Source organism: Colias croceus, chromosome 24 (assembly GCF_905220415.1).
Source record: "Colias croceus chromosome 24, ilColCroc2.1".
NCBI classification, from domain to species: Eukaryota; Metazoa; Arthropoda; class Insecta; order Lepidoptera; family Pieridae; genus Colias; species Colias croceus.
In genome coordinates this window covers 696,785-708,946 of record NC_059560.1, presented here as the reverse complement: position 1 = coordinate 708,946, position 12,162 = coordinate 696,785, and positions in this window count along the sequence as shown.

Here is a 12,162-nt window from a genome sequence, read left to right as displayed (position 1 = left end):
TTAGGTTTATACTTACATACTTTAATACCGACCCATGTGGGTCGGCAATAGCAACTATAGGAAGCTATTACCGATCGAATATAGATTGTTTAGTTTCTCATCTACAAATTCAAATTCAAATTGCTTTATTTGCAGAATGTAGAATAAAGATGTTTGTATATACAGATAATATTGATCCTTAAACATTCCGCTCGTAATTGAGCGTGCAAATATATTTTTATTACTTTTATGACATAATAGGTGCCTATTAAAAATTATATTTTTTTTAGGTTCAATTAACATAAAACATATAATTAGGTATATTTTTTCCAGAAATATGGAGCCACGAAAGCGGCGAAAAGTATTCAGTAAAACACAACTCGCCGAAGCAATCAATCAAATAGCATAACGAAATATCCTAGAGTTTGAAATCCTTAATTTAATATAATATGTACATATATTAATAGTATTATGTTGATTAATTTAAAAGTTTGTAATTATTTAGTTCATTACTAAAAAGTACTCATTTGTTTTATTAAAAATAACTACAATAAAAAAATACGAATATATTTGCATTTTTATTTCATTTTATTAAGATCGGTAATCATCATCATCACTAGCTTCTATACATTCCATTGCTGGAAAAAGGCTTCCTCTCACATACGATCGGGAATAGCTGCATAAAAATCGTTAATAGCTTCACAGCCGTTTTTATGGGTCGGTAATAGCAACAATCGACTAAGTCACATTGTAAATTATTTTTTACAAGATAATCCTTTATTAGAATGTATTTGCTTCAATAAATACATTTTTTATACATAACACTAGCATATAAAATGAAATTATAAATCTTTAGAAGAACCAGTATACTTAAAAAATATGGTTGATTTTGAAATTGCCTTAGAGGGGTCGTTAATACCTGCGTTTACCCTACGTTATTTTAAGTCATGTTAAGCATGATTATTGTTTTCAAAATTCCTTTTAAAATCAACAGACAGAATTATTTAATTATTCTTTTATTTCTAGACTAAAAAAGTAAACTTTAAACTGAAACCAACCATAGAATTTTAGAAAATTCGTTTACAAAGCAATGTTACTATTTCCACCAAGCACACGGCAACAATCAGACATTTTCACAAAAAACTAAAATCACCTACACAACGCAAAACGGTGACTGTAAAGTAAACTTTTACTTTTTAGGAACATTTCCACAGTATAGTTAACAACTAGCAGTGTTTGCGAAGTAAAAAAAATAAAAAAAAAAACAATGACGCATTCCCCCTGGTGTAGATTTAAGAGGCAGCAGCTTTGTCAAATTGTAACAAGTTTTTGCTTTGTTCTAGCTTTCAGTTTATACCTCTATATGAACGCTCCTTTTGAGTTTAAAAGGTAAAGTTCGTCAATTATTTGAGCTAAACATGATTTGAGTGGCCATTCTCACGTTTATGTTTTTACTTAGATTTTAAATATTCATTTAGTTTTTTAAAATGTGGTCTACATATTAAGTAACAATAATACTTAGTAAGAGCTAGATCTAACAGTATTAGACCCTGGTAAAGCTTGATTTGTAAGTAATAACTATGTACATATTTATAACTGCGTTAAAAACAACCGACTTCTAACTTGCACTTGCAACATTTACAAATACAGACGAAAATTCTCATAAAATACTACTGGGCCTATCCGAATAAAATTTTTATGGGACCAATTCGACACCATCCCGCATCGAACAATTTAAGAATCACTTAAATCGGATCAGAAACTTCGGAGTAATCGGTGTACATACATAAAAAAACATACCGGCCGAATTGATAACCTTCTCCTTTTTTTTGAAGTCGGTTAAAAACAAAATGTAACCTTGGGAGCTTTCAAGATTTTTATTTACATTTTTGCCCTGAAAATATTTGGTTTTGACCTAGAAATAGTATACAATTATAAATACCTACCTATCTACATAGTATTAAATTTAAAATAAATCCCTTTTCAATACATTGTGTTTATGAGAAAACTAATTCTTGAATTGAAAATGAATTTCATAATGTTACATAGAAAAAACTACGACATCTTATAAATTAAATTAAAACGCAAAAATGTGCATAAACGTAGAATAAAGTATATTAATTATAGGTTAAAAAGTATCTCTGAATTCCATCCTTTTATTTATGTAACGTATTTTTTACATAAAAAATTGTCTATAGTCTATAGACTATTTTTATAGATAAAAGAATATCGTCATAGATTGATTGACGAATGCGCTAACTTAACCGTTGCAACAAAAATATTCGCTCGAATATCCGTACAGTTAGCGCGGTATTATTTTTATTCCCGGAGGCTTAACTGAGGCGAGAGCCTCTCATGGTTTTATTTATCTAGTTTATGTTATGGTTATTTATAGAAGCATAGTCGTATCGATTAAAAGTTTGAATTATTAAGTTTGTTTTCCAAATTGAACATTTTACACGTCATAAATTGTTGAGCATTTATGTCCAGTGCCGACAAGAACACAGTATAATTAATACAATACAAAAAAGAGCATGTGTCCCGAGCACACGTGTCTGAAGTGAAACTTCTTTGACAAGATTCAAAGATACCAATATCGTCGCCTTACTCGATGACGTGACGGTATTACTATGACGCGACAATGAAATTTTACTCTCAACGCGCCTTATGAAGTTTCACTTCAAAAGACGAAGAAAAGTAGGTAAAAATTAACTTACAATCTCTACCCACTTACTATCTTTAATATTTACTAAGATTCCTCTACACTCACTCAACATGATATACCCTCGTCAAAATCTTTCTACACCACTAAGAATAATAATTTATATTAATAATAATTATTTATATATGTACATACCATCATTACATACGAACAAGCTCTAACATAGAATTTAAAAGCTCAAATAATGTTAAATACAAAAGTTGGCACAGCTAATGGGAGCGTCGTGCGAAGCGGATATCCTGGAGACATCGCGCGACTACTTCCGTAGGAAACCAGTGATGAGCGAAGCGATAAGCGAAGCTATAAGCGAAGCGATAAACGAAGCGATAATCGAAACGATAATCGAAACGATAAGCGAAGTTATAAGCGAAGCGATAAGCGAAGTTATAAGCGAAGCGATAAGTGAAGCGATGAATTGAATGTATTTTACCATAATATGTGTTTTAAAGCTAATTTTGGACAAAAAGGAATGATAAATAGATTTTAAATTTATAATGGTTGGCTTTGATAATTTTAGTGCTCGTAATTTAGTAGTTCATTATAAATTATAATTATTGTCACAAAAATGTTTATTGTGTAGGATGTTACAAAAATTTACAAAGGTTTCCAAAATATTAAATTAGAAGTAGGTTGGTAATATTTAAATTAAATTGCGTTATTTTCTTTATTATTCTTTCAAATAACTTTAAAGGATACACACTATAATAATATTAATAAAAAGATAAGCAAATAGGTAAATAAATGAGATAAAATCGCTCCTCTTACATCTAACTCCCATTTGTTTGCGCACCCATTTACTTATTTACATTACAAAAATATTGATAGATGGCGCGCTTGTTGCAGAAATGTTGTAAAATAACTCATTTCGTGTTAACATTACAAGTTACAACAGAAACCGATGAAAAAAATATATTCCATTATTATTATGTTGTGAATGTACCTACGTGTCTGAATTCTGCTTCATGACATTGCACTTTTTAAAACTATTTCTGTAGATAATAATTGGTAATGTACAATTTATATACATAGGCGGGAGTTACATAGTTAGAATAAGTTTTAGGTTATGTCCCCGTCTGATGCTTACTTTTAATTTTTTAATAGTGCCAACTAATTATTAAAATACTTAGACACTTGCTATTAATTCAAAATACTATGCGAGGGGTTAGACAAGTGGCTTTCGTTTAGCGTAACGTTTGATAGAATAGATTATGAATGTATGAGATTGACATAAGCTGTAGATAAATGTATCGATCCAGTAACACCCCTGCTATTTATTTTTTCAATATTTTCAATGTACAGAATTGACCCTTCTACAGATTTATTATATGTATAGATAAACCAACTACCCAAAAATCCTTCCTTAGTAGTTAGTATTGAAAATCTCCGCATCTGCTCTACATTCAACCAATTAATTTTACTGTTAAGTTTAACACAATATTTCATGTTAGCAACATCTATATAATGGGAAAATGCACATATTTTTCCGTCCAACCGCTTTCTTTAAGTCGAGATGCTATCTACAACCACTAGTCTATTCAACGCTTAAGAGCCCTCTGCTTTGATACAAAGAATAAATCGACCATTAAATACTTATTGAAGAACAATGTAATATTTTTCCATGATAAAGAACTTAAAAGTAACCTAAATAATAATGCAAGCGATTATCTATCTTAAAACAACTGATAAGGGTTGTAATTCGATTACAGAAACATAAAACAATATGCAGTTGGTTATTTCAAGAAATGTAGTTTGATACACAGCTTGTTAGCAACTTAAACACATTTTAGCTAATATATGTTATGAAATTATTATTAAAATTTATTCCTTGTATATAATAAATAATCTTTTGCATCAATATAAACTTTAATAAGACGCGTAGTCTACTACAAGAAGCTGCATAATTGCTCTTTTAAATATAATTACCTTCATATATTTAGCTGAATTCACTCTCCCACTTCTCTATATATTTGCCTTCTAAAAACAGATGAACGAAAAATCTTTCTTGCATGATAAAAAAGCACAAAAATAGTATATAATATACATAATATACATAATATTGCTCTATCAGGCAATCCTAACACTAAAAGGAAATGCATGCTTCTTTATACATTGCACGAATGCCAATATTTTCTTGAATTCATTTTATCCCGAACGTTCTAGAAGGAACCTAACCTCTGTACCTTTTTATTTCAGGGCCATCGACATAATTAGGAAGGTGAAAGCTATATATCTTCTATATATCTATCTATATGTTCGTAGTACTTCGTAGTGTGGACACGCGTCCAGTTATTTATTAGATGTTAAAGGTCAGGGTTGTTTTATATCAAGTTCAGGTACGTTCATTTTGTTGTAAATCTTTGTATGGATAATAAAAATCACTATTTTAAAGCCTGAGAGAGAAATCTATGAAAAGCACTCAAAATAATTATGTATGTGTTAAAATACTCTATATGTGACAGAAAATATAGATGACTAGCTTTCCGCCCGCGGCTTCGCCCGCTTTATCTAAAACCTAATAAGTTAAATACTGAAACCTTCCAATTGAATCACTCTATCTATTAAAAGCTATTGCAGCAAAGCATGCCTTCAAGCGACACCTCCGAGCCCGTCGGAGTGAGGAGTGAGAGGTTTTTTCGTTACGCAATTTCTCGATTCGGTCCCCGCGCTCCAGGCCCGCGATAGAAGCTATGCAATGGCTTAAAAAAACCGCATCTAAATCCGTTGCGTAGTTTTGAAGATTTAAGCATACAAAGGGACATAGGGACAGAGAAAGTGACTTTGTTTTATACTATGATATATTTATACTATGATAGATAGTAAGTTATGCTATTGCCTTCATTTTGTATGTTGTAATAACTCAATAAGTACCTCTAGGAGTATTTTAAAATTTAAAGGACTTGTGCACACTGCACATGTCAGCTTTGTTGCTACATGTCTCTATAATTCTATAAGTGTTTTTTAAAAGCTGGACTTGCGAAAATAAATGTAATTTGATATTTCAACATTTACCCCTTACTATTATTACAAACTAGCTTCCGCCCGCGGCTGCGTTTGCGCGGAAAAATTAAGATTTATTTTGTTCTACGTATTTTTCCGGGATAAAAAGTATCCTATTTTATGCCCAGGATAATAAGGTATAATTATACCAAGTTTCATCGAAATCGAACCGTTAGTTTTCACGTGATGCCTGAACATACAGACAGACAGACAAAAATTTTTTTAATCACATATTTGGGTTTGGTATCGATCCAGTAACACCCCCTGCTATTTATTTTTTCAATATTTTCAATGTACAGAATTGACCCTTCTACAGATTTATTATATGTATAGATAATGCCTATTCATAGCACAACAAAAATCAGTTATGAGTTAAAAGCGCAGTACTATTATAATATATTCTGTGGTTAAAGTTTTACACACGAACTGAAAATATCTAAAACGAATTATTTACCATGTAATTACTATTAACCATGTACAATTGTTACAAATTCCCTCCTACATAATATGTTAAACTATTTTTCTCCGAACATATTGAACATTTAATATTTAAAAAAAACCGCAAATAGTTCATTGAGATAATATTACTTCGTATGGAGGAGACACCACGGACAAAATCGCCATTTTTTTGCTCTAACTAAGTTTTAAAAATTATTATCTAGTTAGGTACTTACCGATGAAAGTAATTCCTTTGCACTTTTCCGTATTATTTGTGCAATATCGTAACATACACGAAGGCAAATTTGATGCGTTTCACTTTAAAACAAATAAAAAATGAGCGTGCAGTTACGCAATATGGCGTAGGTATGTTGAGCGGAACATAAGTGATGTAGGCGGTGTCTTCTCCATATGTATATCTCAATGAAATAGTTTCGATTTATCACGCACAAATGGCCAATATAGTAACGACCGCAACCGTGTAATTAGCTTGTATTGATTAATTCAAAATATGTGTTTCCTATTCCTACATTGTAGAATTTATTAGATTTGCGGATACTGGTTCTGATTATTGAAATAGCGGTTTGATTAGCTCGTAATAGTTATACGAGTAAATCGTAATGTGGTCTGTTTTAATACAATGTGTAGGCGTATTTTATATATGGTAGTTTCTACATTTATATCTACCGTTTAAAACATGTGATTGAATTTATTAGCTTACAAACCTGAAGAAGTCTTATAGTTAGGGTGCATTTCCACCAGAGTTGTGCTAGCAGCTATGCTATACACTATGTGACCGTTTCCACCAATGCTACGCTATGTGCATTGATCAATATGATTGGTGTTACGGTGTTACGCATCCACAGCAACGTGGCATAGCACATCTCTGGTGAAATAGCACCCTTAATGTTAAACTTAAACAATTATGAATGTAATTACATTTTTTTTATTTATATATTAGAATACATATCGGCCTTCCCTTAAATAATAACAAGCGTTTAATTATTATTATTAATATTACTTTAACAAATGCCAACAATTCATAAACTGTCAACCAAAAACAATTGTCTTGCAACTCGTCAGAAGTTTTTTAATAATCCGGGGCAAATCAAATTCCATGAACATACCTTCTGGGATCCTTCACATACATGGTCCAATTTAAATATCCCCTGAGGCTGTCCGGGACAAGGGAGGTAACTCGTTTCAAAGTTATCTTGTTGATTTTCGAGTTTTTTACTCGAAAGCACGATAATTGCCCTGAACTGTAGCTACCGTATTATATTAAAGGGTAGGAGAGTCTTTGGCGTTATGGTCTTGGATTTTTAAACATCCTTTTGCATTAATTATAAGCAAATCCTCTGTTCTATGGGACAATTTAATGATATGAAAATGTATGGAGATCTGAATCGATTTTTAAGTGCTGTAAAATACTAGTAAGTAAGTACCTATAATACGTTAACATTAATTAACATAATCAATTGAAAATATTTGATATATTATTGCCTTCTAAAAACAGATGAACAAAAATTAGTTGTTTATTCTGTTTATTTAACATAAACAGAATAAACAACTACAACGCATTACGCAATGCTACAACGTTACAACATACATAAAATAGCATACATTTCGAATATAATCTCTCTAAAACTTAAGTTACATAGACCTTATTAATTTTGCAGTTAACACCTCGAAAACAAGAGCGAGTGCGACTAAGAAATTCACTAAAATTGTAACTTCCAAGCAATAAAGATTAATAAAATAGTGCACAAGACTCCTAATTACTTTAACTCGAAAAACGAGTTCGCCAAGAAGTCGGCAATTGGATAAGACATTTCCCGTCACATGATAGAATGGATTATGCAGATAGTTGGAAACGCATAATTAAAGTTCAAGTCACTTGAATGAGTTAATTTTGAACGCGATTGTACAATGGGACTGAGTTTTTGAAATGGTATGTAGAGTTAGCAACGTATCACTGATTTAAAACGCGCCACGAAAGATGACATTTTATAAGCGTAAATAATAGGATGCGGGATGCCTACGGTACAATATTATTAGACGATGCATGAAATCTTGAAGTCGCGTTTCGGTTATGTACAGTCAACAACATAAGTCAATCAATTTACTACTACATAATATTTGATTATTATACATATACGATTTTGAATACTTACAGTATAATGTCCATCATTATTGGTAACTGTTAAGACATAAGAGTTATAACTAAACAGTCTTCTGTCTTGCATTATCAAGTACTTAGAAGTTGTTCTTTTGCCTAACATTGTAGAGTTGGTATAAATCTACGCTCTTACCCGTTCAGGCCGTTATAATTTATTGCACATAATATTTTTAACATTTTCAGCTTATAAAGTAGGGTACAGGTGGCCAATGTACCTGTCTACACTAAGTACAGACTAAACTTAAACAGTTTTTAGAGCAGCTGCGTCTAATTAACAATTAGGTCAACTAGGAATTGCTTCGTAATCCCTAAAATGTATTGTCACTATGACGGTGCACTAACTTTTTTAATCTTAATTCTTTGAGGATACCTACTTGTCGAAGGGGTGTTCGCGATTTTGGATAATTTGGGATATTTTATTAATTTCATGTTTTTAATTATTTTTGTCTTAGTAAGAGCTTGCCGGTTCTTCTCCATAGATAGGTACACTGCTTTCGGTGGTGGTAAATGTTAAAATATGTTACGACGATTCAAAAGTGCTTCTGCAAGAAGTACCTATAATTGAATAAATAAATGTTTGAGTTTGACATATTATTATAAATGTGCATTTAAATAGCTGTTTTAAATACTGTTTGTTTGTCTATCTTTTATGTAGGGGGATTATTAAAGACACTGGGATTATTTTTGGTATTAGAGATACATTTTTAATGGCACTACCTATCTGATAATTTCATTTCACAACGGAGGCGAAGCCGTGTGCCACAGCTTGATAATAATGTTGAATTAATAAAAACCAATAAAAATATATTAGACAATCCGAGACACTTAAAACAGAGGACCCACTTAGAGTTAGGTAAGAACGAAAGTTTTCGTCTCTAAAATGTTATGATAAGTGACCTCTCGGGCCTCGGCTCCTTTTGCCTAACGTTATAAATGTAATTTGCGAATAATTAAATTAGCTTAATGTTTATTGATGGATATTTTCCTCTATTCGCCGGAATTGGGTCGCCATTTTGAATTCCGGCTATTTTAAATTTTTGACACTGACAAAATCTTTTCGCAGGCTTATTTTTTGTTAAATTATTGAATGACAAGCACACGTTCGTGATGGCAATAAAACGATTATGAATAATATGGCGATTGGCATTAATTAATTATTAATTATTTCATTTCTTGTTCGGTTTAAACATTTTAAGACAGTATAGTTGTCAGTTCTTACATGAGTTTCTCCTTTATTAATTACTTACGTAGGTAGTACTAAGTTACATACAAACTTAAGTATAAGTACAAAAGAAATAACGTGCGTTAGTTATTCTTTTACAGATCCGCTCAATTGATTAGTAGGTAATGAACAGTAAAAATAAATAATGCCTACCTACTTATAATAAATACATCGGTAATGTACGAACTTCTTAAAAAGCTTTTCCTGTAATTCATATAATAATAATCAGTCAACCCGCAGGACACCTTGTGGCGAGGTGTCGGGGAGTAGCGACCCCGCGGGAACCGAGCGCTCCCGGGGGGGAAAACCACTGTCTTCATCTCCGGCTTGCCTTTACCGGCCGGTCGGAGTGAAGCCTGACGAGGACAGGACCCCCACCTCTGGCTTGCCTTAACCGGCCGGCCAGAGTGGAGTCGCGAGAGCTTTTAGCTCGAAGGGTGGAAGCGAAGCGTAAGTGGCGAGTGGGCACGTGATGCTGGACCCTCAGGGAACGCGTGATCGTCGTTTAAAGTCCAGGGACGCCTCTCCACCCTTAGCTGCTCACAATATGTTGCCCCCTTGTCGCACTATTGCAGCGACTTATTTCGGGGGCCCATACAGTGAGAGGGCGAGTCACCACCTGCCAACATATTTTTACTTTCTTTTAGTAGAAAGGCAGGTGCCATAGTTTCCCATAGTCCCCAGTACCAGTCCATTTAGCATCCCAATCCATAGCCCAATTATTAAATTTCCATACCCTGCAATAGTCCTACATCGGCCGCAGACTGCCTAGGGCTGTATCTCTATAGTGCAGTCATGGGCAGGCTGCGGCTGGTGTCCCACAACACATTAAAAGTCTCGAAAGGGCCTCTGCGTGTTGGATCCGTGTCCCCACGTAAGCCTTCCAAAGATCCGGGTACCGTCCTTCTGGTGGTACCCGAGTATTATGGAGAAGAGAAACATAATAATAAATACACTTTATTTAGCACCAAATAAAAACAGACAATATAACAAAAAGAAAAAGACAATATAATATAAAGCCAAAAAGGCATATTATAATGAGTCAAAGAAACGATTGAATATTTTGGTAAACAACCCTTAGAAACTGAATTCAACAAAACACCTAAATCCCCAATTTTCTAGTTAACTTAACTCCTAAAACGGAAATTGAGCCAAAGAATATAAATTTTAATAAAGGATATCAATTTTAATAAATGAAATCACGACCATTACAGATCTTAACCTAATAACTGACGCAATCTAAGAATTTTAGGTACTACTCCAGCATTCTGTTAATAACTTTAATTTAGAAAGTATCTTTCTAATTCGATACTTTGTTTTACGATTCGATTTAGAGAATACTTTTGTTCTAGATCTTTCTAAATCATGTTTGTAAAGCAAGTAGGTATTACACTTATGAATACCTATTCCTAGTTTTGTGATAATATAATTTAAAAAGTACTTAGTGATAATAATTAATAATCCTTCTTCTACACATCATAGTTATCTATTTTATAAATATAGAGAAAGTGAAGAAATTTTCAACATAGGTATTATTGATTTATTGTACTTATATGTATAGACAGGTACGCTATATACAATCTATCACGCTACGACCAACAGGAGTGAAGCAGCTATAGTTATATTATAAAGCTGTGGAGTTCGTTTGTTTGTTTGAACGCGCTAATCTCGGCAACTACAGGTCCGATTTGAAAAATACTTTTGTTGTTAGATAGCATTCATTGAGGAAGACTTTAGGCTATAATATATCATCTCGCTAAGACCTACAGCAGCACTGCGTAAAACCGCGTAGCACGGCTAGTAATAGATGTAATATCGATAATTTAATTAAAACTATAAATATAAAAGACATCATGTGCGACTGTCGCGTTACAGTAGGTAGGTATCATCACTACATAGTATAAAACAAAGTCGCTTTCTCTGTCCCTATGTCCCTTTGTACCTATGCTTAAATCTTTAAAACTACGCAACGGTTTTGATGCGGTTTTTTTAATAGATAGAGTGATTCAAGAGGAAGGTTTTAGTATATAATTTATTAGGTCTTAGACAAAGCGGGCGAAGCCGCGGGCGGTAAGCTATATATTATAGATATGTCTACGTGTGGTCAACTTGTTTTATTACAATCAAATGTACTAGCCCTTGTTGTTTTCTGACAATATAGCAAGCAAACAATCAAAACTTTTCCTTGTAATACGTACCTACCTAGACTTTTCCAACTTGTTCCATTATTATAGTAACTTTCAACATTAGGAACTATTTTAACTTGAAGAATATGTAGGTATTATTATTAACTACTAAATTATTATTTCTTGTCGCTGTATATAAATTCAGGTATCGGGTTATAATTTTTGGGTTTGGTCAATAACACAGAGGCCATATATTTATGACAACTATTATATTATCTATATTATAATTATTAAGTGGTATAATTATTATCTCTATATTATAAAGAGATTAAGTTTGGTTTTTATGTTTTAATTATTGTAGATAATAACGACCTAAAACTGTTGAACAGTTTATTTCATTTTTTTTTCTTGCCGAGCTGCATTCACACGTGGCTAAGAGGCAAGGCGTTGCCAGTTTGGCAAAAACATGCTGGTTCAAATACCGCCTCGCCTCGGGATA